This window comes from Macaca thibetana, chromosome 11, assembly GCF_024542745.1.
Source record: "Macaca thibetana thibetana isolate TM-01 chromosome 11, ASM2454274v1, whole genome shotgun sequence".
Classification (NCBI taxonomy): Eukaryota; Metazoa; Chordata; class Mammalia; order Primates; family Cercopithecidae; genus Macaca; species Macaca thibetana.
In genome coordinates this window covers 86,034,655-86,044,570 of record NC_065588.1, presented here as the reverse complement: position 1 = coordinate 86,044,570, position 9,916 = coordinate 86,034,655, and the positions used below count along the sequence as shown (strand labels likewise).

Sequence of the window (9,916 nt, the reverse complement as noted above, 5' to 3'; positions counted from 1 at the left end):
GAATTTTCTACAGGAAAAGAATTCATCCTAAGGGCAGAGAAAATCAAAAGCCAATCAGATAACAGCGGTCACTAATAATTTTCCTCCAGCTAAGCCCCATGGAGTCCTGTATACTGTGATGGGTAAAATCTAAAAAGAAGAGGCAACTTTATCCACCAAAATCTCAGTGGGTCATTGAGAGTGCTGGTCAACTTCATTATCACTGTAGGGAACTTTAGCAATAGCAGGATGATGCAGCTGTTACTTATCCACATTGACCAACAGCAACAACATCGAGCAACCTAAAGAGGATGACATTAGTAACTTTAACACCGGTGACTTTGTGAGTAGGGGTGACATATTTGCCACTTTTGGTGTCATCACTACAATGACCCGAAAACGAAGAAAATGAAGCGACTCACATAGAAGTGAAAAGGACTAGTTCCTGATCTTTGTGAGACCACATTTTAGGGATGTCCAGAACTATTTGAGAGGAATATATGAGGACTGTACTTCTTAAGAAGACGACACAGGAAAAAAGACAATTCCTATGTTCTGTCATTATAATCTTGTTTTTGTTCCGGGTTGGTTTAGCCCAGGAAACAAGGGTTGATGGAACAAAAAATTTTTTGTGGGACAACGAAATAAATGTCTTACATATTTTCAACCATTCTGTAGTATTTGTGGCCTTACCAATTGCTTATACATTTTGACTATAAGATAGCACCATATTAGCATTTTACTATTTTAAAAAATCACAATAATGTTTCTCAAAATTTCATCTGAAAAGTGCCACCAGGACATCAGAAAATCTTCAATGCAGGTTTTGACTTTTTCTTGTTTTTTAATTTCAAAGAAACTACAAGAAAATGCTTTTTAAAATTATAATAAAAATATCTGAGTCATAAAACCAGTCTTTCCACTTAAAATGAGCTCATTTTCAGTCATCCAATAAAATATCACGTAATGAAAACTCATTTTAATTCCCCTTAAAACTGCATTTACATTAGCAAACAACTTTTTTTTTACTTACAGCAAAACTGTATCTACAGTATATTATAACACAATGTTGAACACAAGATCTTGCTAACATGTTATGCTGGAAATTTATTGTTATAGGATTGAAGGTGCTTTCAAAAACTATCTGGTATAGACTTTAACTTCCAAAATAAAGTCACTGAATTTCAATTTCCAAAGTGAATTCTATAGAACACAAGTGCCACTGTTTTGTTTTGTTTTGTTTTGACATGTTTTATGTTTTTTGGGGTTTGTTCAGTACGAAGGATAATTTCTAGGGGCAACTAAGTTTAGGAAATTCTTTGTTAATATTAAACAGGCTCAAAACTGATCTTCTTCAAAAAACATATCTTCTAAAATATCATGTATACTATATAATGTGCCTGGATTTCTAGCCTCAGAAGGTTTACATAGGGATTAAATTCACATTTGTAAGAAAACAGCCTTCCTTGTTTGGAAAAATCACGTGCCAGGTGCAGGATCAAGGACATCCCTGAGGCAGAGCCAAAATCTCCTTCAGCAATTTTCTTCCAAAGTACTGAAAGACATTAACAACTGCCACCACAGAAGGCCTTCTCCAATCCTTATGTGTGAGATTAATTCCTAACTTTAGTTCAGAGAATTGAATTTAAAATCGTATCAATTGATAAACTTACATCTTTTAATTTAAACCAATGTCATATACTATAGTATTACTATTATCATTTTAAGCAGTAAATTATTCAGGAGAGAATTGCCAAAGCCTCCTGGGATTTTTTAAAAGTAATTAAATTGCACTGAGACAAAAAAAAAGTCTAATCTTTTTTTAAACTACAAAGTGGATCGTGACAATAATCTTTGAACAACCAAAGGACTGTTTGTTGGACACATGATAAAGTTAGAGAAAATAATTTGTCTTCCATACCATAGGAACACGTTATTTGTAGAGTTAAATATACATTGTCTCAAACGTTCTTGCACTCACTTCGATGCCTCATAATCATGACGTTTTTACATAACACTCATCAGTTGATTATCAACAACTGCTTACATGAAACCACAGTGCGAAAAATGTGGTTACAAACTACCAAGACAAAAAATGAAAAGAAAAAAACATTTCCTATTTATCAGCTTTATAAAAGGTGAAAGGGTGTGGTTAACAAAATAATGTACTTCAAAATAGCCAGAGTAGTACTGAGACAACTAAGCTCATCAAAGTTTGAGAATATGTTGTAATATCTTGATCCCATCATCCAGGTAATAAGTACAGTACCCAATAGTTTTTCAACCTTTCCCCACAATGGTAGTCTCCAGTGTCCATTGTTGCCATTTTTATGTCCATGTGGACCCAATGTTTAGCTCGCTCTTATAAATGAAAATAGGCAGTATTTGGTTTTCTGTTTCTGCATTAATTTGTTTAGGATAATGGCCTCTGGCTGCATCCATATTGCTACAAAGGACATGATTTAGTTATTTTTATGTTTGCATAGTATTCTATGGGGTGTGTGGATCTATCTATATATATATGGTGTACATACGTGTGTGTGTGTATATATACATATATATATATATAAAAAAAATATTTTCTGACTGGGCACGGTGGCTCATGCCTGTAATCCCAGCACTTTGGGAGCTGAGGTGGGCATATCACAAGGTAAGGAGTTCGAGACCAGCCTGGCCAACAATGGTGAAATCCCATCTCTACTAAGAATACAAAAAATTAGCTGGGTGTGGTGATGGGCATCTGTAACCCCAGTTACTTGGCAGGCTGAGGCAGGAGAACCTCTTGAACCCAGGAGGCAGAGGTTGCAGTGAGCCGAGATTGTGCCACTGCACTCCAGTCCAGGTGACAGTACAAGACTTCGTCTGAAAAAAAAAAGTATATTCATATATACACACACACACACACACACACACACACACACGGTGTTTTATCCAATCCACCATTGTTGGGCACCTAGGTTGATTCTATGACTTTGCTATTATAAATAGTGCTATGATAAACATACAACTTCATGTGTATTTTTGGCAGAACGATTTATTTTCTTTTGGATATATACCCAGTAATGGGATTGCTGGGTCAAGTGGAAGTTTTTTTTAAGTTCTTTGAGAAATCTCCAAACTCCTTTCTACAGTGGCTGAGCTAATTTACATTCCCACCAACAGTGTATAAGTGTTCTCTTTTCTCTGCAGCTCCACTGGCACCTATTATTTTTTGACTTTTTAGTAATGGCCATTCTGACTAGTGTCAGATAGTATCTCATTGTGGTTTTGGTTTACATTTCTTTTGATTAATGATGTGGAGCACATTTTCATGTTTGTTGACCAATTGTGTGTCTTCTTTTGGGAAGTGTCCATTCTGTCTTTTCACCTCTTTTTAATGTGGTTATTTGTTTTTGGCTTACTGAGTTATTTAAATTTCTTATAGACACTAGATATTAGACCTTTGTCGGATGCATAGTTTGCAAATATTTGCTCTCATTCTGTGAGTTGTCTGTTTACTCTGTTTATAGTTTTTGTTTTTGTTTTGGTGTACAGAAGCTCTTTAGTTTAATTAGGTCTTATTTGTCCATTTTTGTTTATGCTGCAATTGCTTAATCATAAATTTTTTCCCAAGGTCAATGGCCGGAATAGTGTTTCCTATGTTTTCTTCTAGGATTCTTATAGTTTGAGGTCTTACATTTAAAGCTTTAATCAACCTTGAGTTAATTTTTGTATATGGTGAAAGGTAGTTATCCAGTTTTATTCCTTTGCATATTGCTAGCTAGCTATCCCAGCACCATTTATTGAATAGGAAGTCCTTTCCTCATTGCTTATTTTGGACAGTTTTGTCCGAGATCAGATGGTTGTGGGTGTGCGACTTTATTTATGGGTTCTCTAGAATGCTCTTATTCTTAAGAGATGCAGGTTAAACATACTTGAATGTGACAGAATTCCTGCAATTTACTTTTTAAAAAGTCACTAAAAAACTCCTATGTGTGTTTGTGTGTATTTGTAAGGACATAAATCAAATGTGGCAAAGTAAATAGTTGGTGAAATAGGTTAAAAGTATGCAGTGTTCATTGTACTATACTATTCTAACATTTTTTGTAAGTTTTTAATGATCAAAGTGAAAAGTTGGGTGGCAGGAAATAGTGAGAAATTGTTGGCCTTGAAGTCAGAGAACCTGGAAGTTGAATTCATGTTTTTATCTTGGGCAAGCCACTCCCGACTTCTGAGTATGAAAGGGATAACCTCACTAACCTATTCCATAAGACTGCTGTGAGGATAACAATCTAGGCCCAGGGGTATTTGTAAACTAAAAAACACTCCAGGGTTCTCAACCCGGAGTCCAAGGACAGAAGACAGATTCCATGAACTTGGATGGGAACCTCACTCTAACTATCTCTCTAACTGCACTACCCTCTAACTGCAATTTAACATTTCCTTCAATTACACATATTAGCGTAAGTTAACATGTCATCTATTTGTTCATAGTAACAGCTCAGTATTGTTAGCTCTGTTATGATTACAGTTAATTTTCTTAAGTTGCACAAGTGACAGTCATGAAAAACATGAGTCAGCGAAGAGCTCTTACAATCTTACATCCTCTTTTTTCTTCCACATCTGAAGGACATGCCTACTCTGAGCCAATACTATGTGAAAGATACTATACCATTGACTCATGTTTTCCATGGCCCTCAATTGTGCAACTTAAAAAACCAAATTGCAATAACAGCGCTAACTCAATGTGTTCAAAAATGAACTCCTGATCTTCCCCCTAAAAAAACTGCTCACTCAAAGCCTCTCCCATCATGGCACTCCAACAGTCCAGGTGCTCAAGTCAAAAACTTCAGAGTCATCTTTGACTTTTCTTTTTTCCACCTTACCTCTAATTCTTTAGGAAACTCTGTTGGCTCTACCTTTAAAATATGTAAAAATCTAACCATTTCCCACCACGGATACTGCTACTGCTCTAGTCCAAGCCACCACCATCTTTCACCCAAAGACTGATACAACAGCCTCCTAAGCAGGTACCCTGCTTCTTCCCTCGAGTCTATTCTCTGTAAATAATTATCCTTTTAAAATATGTCACATCGTCCATTCTGCTTTTTAAAACTTTGCAATGGTTCCCATTTCTCTCAGAGTAGAAACCAAAGTCCTTCCAATGATCTCCAGAACCCATATGATCTGCCTTCCCTTTACCACTGTAATCTTAACTCCTACCTCTCTCTCCCTGCCCCCACCGTGTCCCACCCACACTGGCCTCCTTGACATCCCTAGAACATGTCAGTCATGCTCCTACCTAAGGATTTTGGCACTGGATGTTTTCACTGCTTTGGAACCCAGATATTTATGTCACTAATTGCATCATCTCCAAGTCTTTGGTCAGAGAGTAAGAGGCCTACTCTGATAATTCTATTTAAAATAGCAACTGACCTCTGGATGCCTAATACCCCTACATTTCCTCTAGCATTCATGACTTTCTAATGTATAAATAATATAATATATAATGTCTATTGCCCCCTGCTAGGTTATGAGCTCCAAAGAGGGCAAAGGTCTTTTTTTGTTTACTCATGTTTTTACATTATTTATTCATTTATCTATTTTGTTATTGTTTTGTTTTCAAATTTTATTGTGCTTAAATATAAGATATACTATCTTAACCATTTTTAATGTACAGTTCAATGATATTAAGAACAGTTGTGGCTGGGTGCAGTGGCTCATGCCTGTAATCCTAGCACTTTGGGAGGCTGAGGTGAGAGGATCACTTGAGGTCAGGAGTTCGAAACCAGCCTGCTAACATGGTGAAACCTCCTCTCTACTAAAAATACTAAAAAAAAAAAAAAAAAAAAAAAAAAAAAATAGCCGGGTATAATGGCCGTTGCCTGTAATCACAGCTACTCAGGAGGCTGGGGTACAAGAATCACTTGAACCCAGGAGGCAGAGGTTGCAGTGAGCCGAGATCATGCCACTGCACTCCAGCCTGGGCAACAGAGCGAGATTACATCTCAAAAACAAAACAAAACAAAACAAAGCAAAGCAAACAGTTATATTGTTGTGCAATCACCATCACCATCCATCTCCCGAACTCTTTATCTTATAAAACTGAAATGCTAGAGTCATTAACAAATAACTCCCCATTCCCATTCACTCATATTTTATTATTGTAGCACCTAGAAGTGTTTACTACATTGGTACTTAACAAATTTTTGATGATTAAATGAATGAATGCCTCTTGTAAAACTTCAAATATCATCTCCTTAGGGAAAATTTCCAAATTTATAATTTAAGTGCATAGATTTTATTCCAGATCCTCTGTTTTATATAAATTATTCCCTTCTCTCTACTGTTTGAAGCATTAGCTATGCTTATTGCACATGTGTAATCTCCAGTATCATTAACATGTAATCTTAGACATAGCAAATGTTTACTGTTAGACACTGAGGACCACTAGAGAGGGTAGGGACAGAGGGAGGGGGACAAATGTTGAAAAACTAACTATTGGGTACTATGCTCAGTACCTAGATGATGGGATCAATCATACCTCAAACCTCAGCATAAATATACCCATGTAATAAACCTGAGCATATACACCCTGAATTTAAAATAAAAGTTGAAATTATTTTTTAAAAGTCCAATAACAGAACAAATGAATGAATCCCAGAGCCATGAACATTGGGTCTCCCCCACCTCCTAAACCAATCCCTCATGTTTTAGCTCCTCCTCTGTGGTCCCAAGTTGGCCAATATGTGTTAAAGCCAAGAGGCTCTGAATAGGAAGGACATAGGTGGCATTTTAGGAAATGCATAGAACTATGTTTTCAATAGCATAAACAACAAGTTTTTTCTTAAGTTTTAAATTATGCATGCTAATTATGCATAAAATTTAATAGATGCATATTAATTACATATATTTATGAGATACAATGTAATGTTTTGATTGCACGTGTATACATTGTGTAATGACCAAATCAGGGTAATTAACATGGCCATCACTGTTAACGTTTATCACTTCTTTGTGATAAGAACATTCAAAAACCTCTCTTTTAGCTACTTTATTGTCATCTCATCTAGTATGCAAAAGAACTTGAGAACTTATTCCTCCTATCTAACTGTAAATGTGTACACTTGACCACCACTCTGATCATCTCCTTCCTACCCTCCCCATCCTCTGGTAACCACTATTCTCTTCTCTACTTCAACGAGAACAACTTTTTTAGATTTCAAAAATGAATGAAAGTATGTAGTGTTTGTCTTTCTGTGCCTGGCTTATTTCACTTAACATATTGCCCTCCAGGCTTCTCCATGTTGCTGTAAATGACAGCATTTCATTCTTTTAAAAATATAACACTTCACGAATTTGCATGTCATCCATACTAATCTTCTCTGTACCATTCCAATTTTAGTATATGTGCTGCTGAAGTGAACATGACAAAAACCAAGGTTTAACATGAAATATTAATGGCTTTATTTTAAGTGCCTTGAGGGCCAGTGAAAGAGAAAAGATGGGAAGAAGGAGAATCTAATCACCATACTCCTATTGGAAACTTGGGGTAAAACAACAAGTTTTAAGATTTCCAGCTGCTCAGGAACCTGCTAGTGCTCTTTTTTTTTCTTTTTCAGGGGAAGGGGGCATAATATTACAGTACAGGAATATCAGCTTTGGGCAGCAGCAGAAGGCAGTTTCACATAACTCTTCATGAAGGGTAGTGGCCAAATCTTTCGGCCAGCCCAGCACCCCTTGCGGTGCCATAGCCCACTGGAAGGCTTCTTGCCCAGTCAGTGGTTGTGACCTGCCCTGCCAGTGACCTGTTTGTTATGATCAGTGTTGGATACTTAGCCTACTGTTGCTATGCATGTTTCCAGCACCTGCATCTGACTCTTAGAGGGCAGCTGGATAATGGCTGTGCCATTCACCTTCCACAGTAGCACACCACACGTCCCTGCAGCTCAGATATACTGGGCACCCTGGCCTCGCTCACTTTCCATGCTGTTGATGAGGGTCCCCAAAGGCAGAGTCCCAAGTGGATGCGCATCCCCTTCCTGAGCAGCAACTGCCATTCGGCCTATGTGGTTAGGGTTCAGGATGGTATCTCCAGCCTGCTTGTTTTCTATGGTGATGATCCAGTGTTTCTGGCTGCCCCAGCAGCCAGAGCTATGTCTGTTGACCTACAGGGATCACAGTGGACTTGGATAACCTTCTCCGCAAAGGGTCCTGATTTGGTCTCTTCCTCAGGCCAGAAACACAAAAGTCAATAATGCAATAATTTTGCTTGTGGCCCCTGCCAATACCATGCACCCGGATCTGGCCTGTGTGGTCTTCACCCCCAGACTTCTTCATCTTCACTGGTTTAATGGTGTACTTGGTATGACTCTTTCAAGACACAAAGTTGGCACTAAGGGCCATAGAAGTAAGGATTTGGTGGCAGGGGAGCAACATCAAGGCAGAGGGCCATTGGAAGAGGGCATTGTTCATCACCTGGGAGGCAGGGAACAGACTTGGGACAGGAGTGGCAATGGTCGGGGGTGCCAGGCTCAGAGAATGCAGAGTACAGGTCAGTGCCCACAGGATCATCAGGGTAGCCGGGGCTCAACACACTCCTGCTAGTCCTCTTGAGAGAAATATTGAAATAGAAAACCTATGAAACCACAGTGAATACCCTTCCACCAAAAGAAAAGGGAAGATGCCTTTTTCTTTAGATCCCACTTGAAGTAGGATAAGGTCAAGATGCATAGAATCCTATTTATACCTAGTATTAATAAGGAAGAAGAAAACGTTTAGGGAGACATATGATTGTGTCACTCAAATTCGCTTCTACCCGTCCTTTAGGAAATGCTTCAGATTCTTTGGCAGGATGCCTGTAAGCTAAGAGGCAGACTAACAGTGGGATCCTAAAACAGAGCTGTGAGCACTGGTGGGGAGGAAACCCCTCCACACCTCTCTGAGAGCAGCAGTGGTAGCAGCTGCAGTGAGAGGAGGGTGGATAGACGGAAGCCAATTGAGCAGGGGGAGGAGAGTGGAGAGTGACAGTGCAGCAGGAGCAGATCTTTGACAGCCAAGTAGAGAGAGCATGAGCAAGGGGACATGGGAGGGCTTAGAGGTCCAGGGGCTTAAATAGTCTGATTTTTAAGTTAAACCCTAGAAACTCTTATTTATCCTCCCCTGCCCTACAGGGCTATTATTCCCAAGAAAGGGGAGGCACAATTAGAGACACAAACTCAGTGTCTCTCTTTTTTTTTTTGATGGAGTTTCACTCTTGTTGCCCAGGCTGGAGTGCAATGGGGCGATCTCAGCTCACTGCAAACTCCGCCTCCCAGGTTCAAGCGATTCTCCTGCCTCAGCCTCCCTAGTAGCTGGGATTACAGGCGCCCACCATCATGCCTGGCTAATTTTTTCTGTTTTTTTTTTTTTTTAGTAGAGATGGGGTTTCATCATGTTGGCTAGGCTGGTCTCAAACTCCTGACCTCAGGTGATCCAACCGCCTCGGCCTCCCAAAGTGCTAGGATTACAGGCATAAGCCACTGCACCCAGCCTGGACTATCTCTTCTTTGAATCAAAGTTTCAGCCACAAAATGGATCACAGAAGTTCTGTGTGTCCTCACTCACAGATATTCTGTATTCCAAAATTGCACACTGGTTGAATTTTTCATCAAGCTGCAGGTTAAACCTCTCAATAAGTTTAGATCTGAAAAGTTGAAACTAATTTCTAGTGGCTGTTGAACAAAAGTAAAACTGTCTCCTTCACATCCCAGACCCTTGTTCCTCTCCCAGTGCCTCTATTTTTAAACATGTCTGTTGTTATATCTAGATGAAAAGCTGTAGGATCGGGGAGGGTAAGGGAGTAGGAAATTGTGTGGTGATATATATATTTTTAAAAAAGAAAAAACTGTGTACTCTCATAGGCTCCTATAACTGGCTACAACCCAAGCAGCGCACAAAGTTCTGAACTTGATGGAGC

The 9,916-nt window shown here is 38.9% G+C and overlaps 2 pseudogenes; both read right to left on the bottom strand.

Annotated features, from left to right (window-relative positions):
• Window positions 1–7,293: 7,293 nt before the first annotated feature.
• On the bottom strand, window positions 7,294–7,385 carry LOC126931865 (uncharacterized; annotated as a pseudogene).
• A 228-nt stretch (window positions 7,386–7,613) lies between these two features.
• LOC126930140 (39S ribosomal protein L2, mitochondrial-like) lies at window positions 7,614–8,532 on the bottom strand (annotated as a pseudogene).
• Between the last annotated feature and the right edge of the window lie 1,384 nt (window positions 8,533–9,916).